This window comes from Cupressus sempervirens, chromosome 5 (assembly GCF_028749045.1).
Source record: "Cupressus sempervirens isolate cs-2001-9-10 chromosome 5, ASM2874904v1, whole genome shotgun sequence".
NCBI classification, from domain to species: domain Eukaryota; kingdom Viridiplantae; phylum Streptophyta; class Pinopsida; order Cupressales; family Cupressaceae; genus Cupressus; species Cupressus sempervirens.
Window position 1 is genome coordinate 945,102,871 of NC_143122.1, and position 8,961 is coordinate 945,111,831.

An 8,961-nucleotide genomic window follows, 5' to 3' on the forward strand; every position below is an offset into this window, starting at 1 on the left:
GACTTGGTCCACAATACCCTGCAGTCGCAGGGCTTGTGGCGACAGCGGTACTGAGTACCTCCTGTCATCGTAGTACTTGCGACGCAGGTACTGGGCACTCATTGCCAATGAGGTATGGGCTTTGCCCTCCCAATTTAATTTTAAATTTTTTTAATTTATTATTATAACGTTTTGACAAAAAATCATTTTTAAACCATTGCGATTCGAATTTTATATATATACTTCCCATTGCGATTTAACATTCAATTTTTCAATAAATATATATATGTATGTATGTATATATATATATATGTGTGTGTGTGTGTGTGTGTGTGTGTGTGTGTGCATATATATATGTATATATATATACATGCAGAGTTTTATCAAGCACTACATATGTGTGTGTGTGTATATATATATATATATATATATATATATATGCAAATTCAAAAAAAATATAAACATGTATATTTCTACAAAGAACATATACACAATTTTTTAAAAGGGCTTCCAGTTTTAAGAATTTTTCTATAAAATATTTGTTCCCTAAATTTACCCATTAATTCTTCTAAAAGGTTTGGTTATAAAGTCTAACCCTAGCTCCATAATTTCATTGGATCTATGCATATGAAAGTTTCTCATAAAGATTTTAACTTCCCATAACAAAATGCATACAACCAAAAATATGGAAATCTTTAGAAAGCATTCAAAAGACACGAAGAAGATAGGAAGTGTAAGAAATGAGATTTCATATGCAAAATTCACAAGTGTCTACCTGAACACTGATGCTAATCCAGTTCTCCTTAGAACCCGCAGAGCAAACTCCTTCCTTCTCCCACGTTCCCAGGTCCTCCAAACATGCTCCCTAAGCTTCTAGGACTGTCTAAATATAAAGAACTCTCAAGAAGCACCTAGAATGTCTCTAGAAACAGCCAGAAGGCATTGACAACTAAGCATGAGTCTTTTCCAACCTTCTAGATGAGTCATAAGGTTGTACACACCATGTGCTTAATTTGTGCACTAACTCCTATGTTGTTGACATATGTGCAATCAAAAGGTGTGTTAACTCCTAGGCAAGCTTATAACTTTTATTTTAATTCTTTTATCTTTTCTATTATTATTATTTATTTATTATTTTATTATTATTTTTATTATTAATTTTAATTTCTAATTTCTTTTATTTAATTTGTTTCTCAATTAATTTCCATTTAATTAATTAAAATCAAAATATCTAAAGATCGCGATATTATATTAATTTTTTTCAAATAATTAAATTATTAATTAAATCTTTTAATTTTAGACTAAATTAATAGAAAATTCACCATAGACCTCCAAGATAAAATGTGAAAACACATCATAGAACAATCCATACAAAAGCAGTCTAAAGGGTTAAAAATCACAAATTATGTCATCCAACACATTCAAAAGGTAAAATATCTTGTATACTTGTCCTACCTCACTAGGACAAATGGTTTAGGGGTTTAGGATTTGGACTTGAGAATTTATCTCTCTTCTCTTACCATTGAGACAATGCGATAGGGTATGCTCATCCTGGCAATTCAGGGAAGTCGATACCCAGTACCTGCAACCTGTATAAAAACTATGCATGTACATACAATATATATATATATATATATATATATATATATATATATATATACACTAAGCTAAATAGGCAATGGAAGGAAGTGGTGCATCGTGTAGATCCCGACTAGCAGGTGACTATGACTCCCTTCCTTAACCACATCAGAAATGCCATACATAAGAACAAACATGCACACCATACACATGCAAGTATGGGGTAAGTATCCATAAGAAAACACATGTGATAATAAATCATCTAACTAATCATCATCAATAACTGGAAATAATGTAATAATCATCATGCACATATGAAATGTAGAGTCTAAGTAATCTCATTATACATCAACTGAATCTATAGCATAATATCTGATAGTATCAAAACAATGCTACTAACCATCAACATAAAACTAGTCTAACATAGTCCGAAAATAATAACAACAATGTATCCAGAAAGATGTGAACGAGGGCAGGCACTACATCCACCCACCCTAGGATTAGGCTTACTCTTGGAAGCCTAAAAAAAAGTAGGGATATAACTCTCGTAATCTAGCTGCATCCTCCCATGTAGCTGAAGAATCATCAGTACAGTCCCATTGGACCATTACCTGCTCGATGGTTCGACCCTTGAGGGTCAACTCTCGTTGCTCTAGAATATGGACCGGCTCCAAAGCTAGTTGCCCTTCCTCTACCTACAATGCATTCCAATCAAGAACATGTACAACATCAGGGATATACTGCCTAAGTACTGAAACATGGAAAACATCATGAATGTAGGCTAGGCTAGGTGGTAAAGCAAGGCGATAAGCAACTGGGCCAATCTTCTCTAGAATTTTGAATGGTCCCACAAAACAAGGTGCTAGCTTTGAACCCTTTCTGTATCAGATCGAACTCTTCCATGGACACACTCTCAAGAAAAGGTTGTCTCCCACAACAAACTGCTTATCTGTTCTATGGACATCAACATACTTTTTCTGCCTATCATGTGCCGTAGTCAAATGCTCACGGATACGCACTACCTGTTGTTCCATATCATGAAGCATCTCAGGACCCAATAGGATGCGATCCTCAAGACTATCCCAACTCAAGGGTGTACGACAAGGACATCCATATAAATCCTGGAATGGTGCCATGCCAATAGAACTGTGATACTCATTGTTGTAAGAAAACTCCACCAAGTAGAGATAATCCTCCCAATGTGTCTGCCTATCCATCACATACATGCTTAACATATCTTCCAAAACCTAATTCACCCTCTCTGTTTGACCATCTATCTTTGGGTGATATGTTGAACTAAAATTCAATTGTGCTCCAAGCTCATGCTTTAGTGATGTCCAGAATGTGGATGTGAATACAAGATCCCTATCCGAAATGATCTTTCGGGGAATACCATGTCGTCTCACAATGTCATGCATGAAGACATTAGCTACAGAAGCTTCCGTGTAGGAAGACCTAATTGGTGAAAAATGTACCACCTTAGTCAACCGATCAACAGTGACCATGATAGCATCATGACGACAAACAGTCATAGGTAATTCTACTATGAAGTCCATAGAGATGATGTCCCACTTCCATGAAGGAATGAGATTCGGTTGTAAAAGTCCTATCGGGTGCTGGTGTTCTACCTTGACTCTCTGACACTCAAGAAACCTGGCCACATAATCAGCAATGTCTCACTTCATCCTAAACCAATAGAATAAATGCCGCAAATTTGCATGCATCTTCTTGACACCTGGATGTGCCGAGTAAGGTGTATGATGGGCCTCTACTAGAATCAAGGTGCGAAGCTCATCCTGTAATGACAAATGAATCCTTCTTGAAAGTCTCAAAAGACCACCTAACTCTCAGACGTATCTTGCAAAATTACCCTCCAAAGGTCTTCTTGAATCTATTTCTCTGCACACCTCTTGATACCAAGAATTTGTAGTAAGTGCCTGAAGAATCTAACTCCTCAAATCAACACTAAGAGTCATGGATGATATCACATGTATCCTATGACTCAAAGCATCTACCACCACATTCTCCTTTCCCTGAATGTACTTTAGCTCAAAATCATACTCACATAAAAATTCCATCCATCACCTTTGGCGAGCATTCAAATTAGGCTAAGTGAAAATGTACTAAAGACTGTGATGATCAATATGTAGCTCGAGTTTGTGCCCCAACAAGAAATGTCTCCACCTTGTCAAATCATGAACTACCATTGCTAACTCAAGATCATGTGTAGGATAATTTAGCTTGTGATACCGTCCATTCTGCATCAAAACCACTCCAATCCCTTCTAGGGAAGCATCTATACACACCATGAAATCACCTTTTGGATCAGGTACTGCTAAGATCAGTGCACTGGTCAAAAGCTCCTTGAGCTTCTGAAATGCTTCCTTGCATTTCTCTGTCCATATAAACTTCTTCCCTTTCCTCTGAAGGGAAGTGATAGGATGCACTATCCTGGAGAAGTTTTGGACAAATCTATGATAATAACCAGCTAGACCCATGAAACTATGAATCTCTGACACATTAGTCAGTGTAGGCCAATCTATTATTGCCTCGATCTTTGAAGGGTCTACATAAATACCATCCCCTAAAATGACGTACCCTAAATACTAAATCTCTGATTTGAAGAATTCACACTTAGCTACATTGGCATAAAGCTGATTGTCTCTTAAGCATTGTAAAACCAATGACAAGTGTCCCTCATACTCCTTTTGAGACTTAGAATATATCAATATATCATCAAGAAACACAAGTACAAACCTATCAAGATAGGATTGAAACACACCATTCATCAAGCTCATGAAAACTGATGGAACATTAGTCAGCCCAAAAGGTACCACTATGAACTCATAATGCCCATAGCAAGTTTGAAAGGTAGTCTTGTCAATGTTGGCTTCCTTAATGCAAAGCTGGTGATATCCTGACTTAAGGTCAATCTTGGAGAATACTATAGCTCCCTTGATCTGATTAAATAAGTCATCAATCCTAGCTAAAGGATACCTATTCTTTATCATCACCTTATTCAACTGTTTGTAGTCAATACAAAGGCACAAAGAACCGTCTTTCTTTTTCATAAAGAGCACTGGAGCTCCTGATGGTGACACACTAGGTCAAATACTCCCTTTGGCCAAAAGTTCCTCTAGCTGAAGACACAACTCACCCAATTCCTCTGGTAGGAATCGTTCACAAAAACTCTCTAAGAATAGCTCCCAAGTGACACATTCATATCAATGCCCAACTTCTTCTCCTCAATTTTCCCCCAAGTGGCTCCAAAATTCTCTAGATTGGTAATTGCAAATCGTGCCTTAACATTACTATCAAATTCTTGCATAGAAAAAATCCTATCAAGGGCAATAAGCCACTGTTCGGCCACATATCCAGAACCCTACCTGTTAAAGGGCTTGACCTTGGATCTCAAAAGGTCCTTCATCTAAGTGGATACAATGGATCTCTGTCGATCCTTTCGAGGGCTCTTAGACTTGGGTCTATATTCTTGTTCTGTCTGATGTGCCCTATATTGTTCATGAGCAAGAGGTAGGCAATCAAGAATGGTCTGCATCATCTGTCTCAAGTTAACCTCCTCAGACTCAGCTTGGTCCTCTCTACAGCTCTCTTCTTGCTGCTTACTAGCATGCTCTCCTCCACTCTCTTCATGAGCATATCCCCCACGAACAGACTCATGGACACTGATAGCTCTGCCATGACCACTGCCTCTTCCACAACCTCCACCAAGGACTCTAACAAAAGACCTAGTCCTAGATACCATCCTACAACAATATCCAGAATATGAAATACTATTACAACCAAAAGACACATGTTTTGCAAATAGAATAAGTTCAATTTTTAGTTTTGCCTATGTTTAGGTTTAAGTATAATTTTTAGTTTTGAGAACTAAGTGTTGCATATGCAAGTAACAATTTAAGTTCTATTTTAGTTCACCTAGTTTCAAGTTTGAAAGAGATACACATCATAGTTCAAAGTCCTAGTTTGTTCCAAAAATACCCAGAGCTCCCAATGTAGAAACTCAGGCTCTGATACCAAATGTAATGCCCCACCAAGGGATCCAAAGAATTAACCTAAAGTTTCACTAAGTTTGGTAGAATTTTTTTTTTAAACATGAAAGTAAAACCATTCATAACATAGTAGTGAAAGCAATAACAATATTCAACTAAAAGTAAACATAACATCCATACATAATAGGTTACATTCTTTAAGGATCCCTTAACGTTGAATCATATCTAAATTAACTATTAATGAATCCTTCTAATACAACATCCACATGATATAATAATAAAAAGTCCAATGTTCATACATTACATTTCTTATTGCTTGATCATCCACTATACATGTCACAAGGTATGAAAGGCTTAAAAGAATATACATATGTATAAATAAAGTACATCATCATTAATGATATAAACATCCATCAAAAAAGGATAACCATTTAACACAAACATATATAACTAAGTGCACGGTTCCTCCCAACCGTTAATAGCATCATTAGACCATTGTGGGTCCTAGCCATCCCTCAGTGCATAACATTACAAATCACCGAAGAGATCATTAGTATTATCAAATAGGAATGTCACTTCTAGAGACATACTACATCATATGTAGAAAGTAATCTAACATGCAAAATAAAGCATAAGATAACAACATCTAACATATGCAAATCATCAATGTAAGGATACATGTCCACCATCATAATCCATGAGCAGAATGAAGATAGATGCCACAAAGAATACATCAGCCACGGTGTCTCAGACGGATCTCAAATGATAAGAGTGAAAAAGCACTACCACCCGACCGCGTGGAACCTAAATGGGCCACTCCCACCATGTTGAGGAGATAATCTCAAGTCCCAAATAGGTTATCAAATCACATAGCACAAATACTCTCTAAGTCAAGGAATCCTAAAAGTATACTAACTCAAAGGTTCCAATCACAAAACGACATCTAATCCCAAAGGCACAATAAAGACATGTAGGAAACCTACTATGCAAGTGGGAAAGTGTCATCGCACGAATCACACTAGAGTTACCCTGGCAGCCTCTCAATAGACCCTGGACCCCTAGTGATCCCTATGCAGCCACTAGTATCCTCTCATATAGACAAGGCATACTATGGAATGCAAGGTCACAACCAAGCATTCTCTCTACTCCCATCCTAGTCTGTACTAGCACTCGAGGCATGGGTGAGAACAAAAAATTATCTTTTTAGGTTCATTTAAGTTAGTATTAGGTGTGAATGTTTTTAATTATCAAGACAACTTACAATGAGTTACCCTGGTAGCTTCTTAGGGCCCCAACCCCCATTGTAAGCCACTTCCCGTCACTACAAGTAGATAACCTACCCTAAGCTCATGGAATCATAAATCACAAAATCACCACATTCATATACAAGCAATTGGAAAATATCAAAAGATAATCCATAATAAAAGCATCAAATCTCCATGAGTCAACTAAAAAGCATCCATAGATAATCATGACCACGATAGTTCTCTATTGGCAACTGAAGGTATCCCTGATAATCACAAAAGTCATTGGTTCTTAACAAGCAACCAAAAAGTATCTCAAAGTAATATTGATCAAAGACTCAAAAATGGTTGAGTCAAAACATGTCACAACATGACATCATCAAGATCAGATAACAATTCAACCCCATCAAATAACTGGAAAGTAATCCAATACAACTGATTGATAACTCATAAAAAAGGATACATTTATCACAGCTTACGCAAGAAGACTAAAAAAAATACCAATCAACATGCCATCACATAACCATGGTTGAGTTCATAAAGATCAGAATTAAACGACATCATCATGACATCACAATCATAATCCTCGTGCCTCTAGTAGATGTCCTATAACTAGTCAACACTAGTCAACCCAAAATCCAAAACAAGAAGCATAGAGAAAACACAAAATGCAAGCACATGTTTTGGTTTGCTAAAATCTTATAATTGAACAAAGTGTGGAGGTCTCAAATTTTGTTTTTAGATTTAGATATCGAGTGGAGAAATTTGTACATTATTACTTAACCCATGTACTAGTCTAAAATTTCCCATAACTCTAGAATCGATTTCCAATTATTCTAATGATATATTGTTTATATAAATGTTATTTGAAAATGACCCCCATCAAAATTACATTGTAAATTTTTAACATGAAAAATTATTGATTCTTTTCATTATCATCTTTTCTTCATAATTCAAGCCAGTCAAATAATTAAATTGAACCTATATTATTAGACTATAATATTATAAAATAATTTATTATTATAAAGAATGATCCATTAATTCAAATCATTTTTACATATAATAATTATTTATTATTAATAACATATATACATATATACTTATATACATATATATACATATATATACATACATACATACATATATATATATATATATATATATATACATACATATATATACATATATATATATATATACATACATACATATATATATATATATATATATATATATATATATATATATATATATATATATATATATATATATATATATATATGTATATGTATATATATATATATATATATATATATGTATATGTATATGTATATATATATATATATATATGTATATATATGTATATGTATATATATATATATATGTATATATATGTATATGTATATATATATATATATATAATTATAAACATTTAATAATAATAATAACATTTTATAAACATTATAAAAAAATTGAAATGTAAAAATCGATTTACGAAATACATAACTCCCAACTTATATTAATTATACCACTGACGTGGTCCGCAGTACCCTATGGCAACAGGGCCTGCGATGATAGCGGCGCTGAGTACCGCCTATCGTTGCAGTACCTGCGATGTAGATACTCGGCACTCATTGCCAACAGGGTATGGGCTTCGCCCTCCCAATTTAATTTGTTTAATTTTTTTTAATTTATTATAACATTTTTACAAAAAAAAATGTTTTTAAACCATTGCCATTCAGATTTTATATATATACTTTCCACTACGATTTAACATTCGATTGTTCAATATATGTATGTATGTATGTATGTATGTATGCATGTATGCATATATATGTATGTATGTATGTATGTATATATATATAAATGTATATATGTATATATATATAAATGTATGTATGTATATATATATACACGTAGAGTTTTATTAAGCACTACAGCATAAACACACACACACACACACACACACACACATATATATGTATATATATATATATGCATATGTATATACATGTATATATATGTATATGTATACACATACACATACACATACACATACACATACACATACACATACACATACACATACACATACATACATACATACATACATACATACATACATACATACATATATATATATATATATA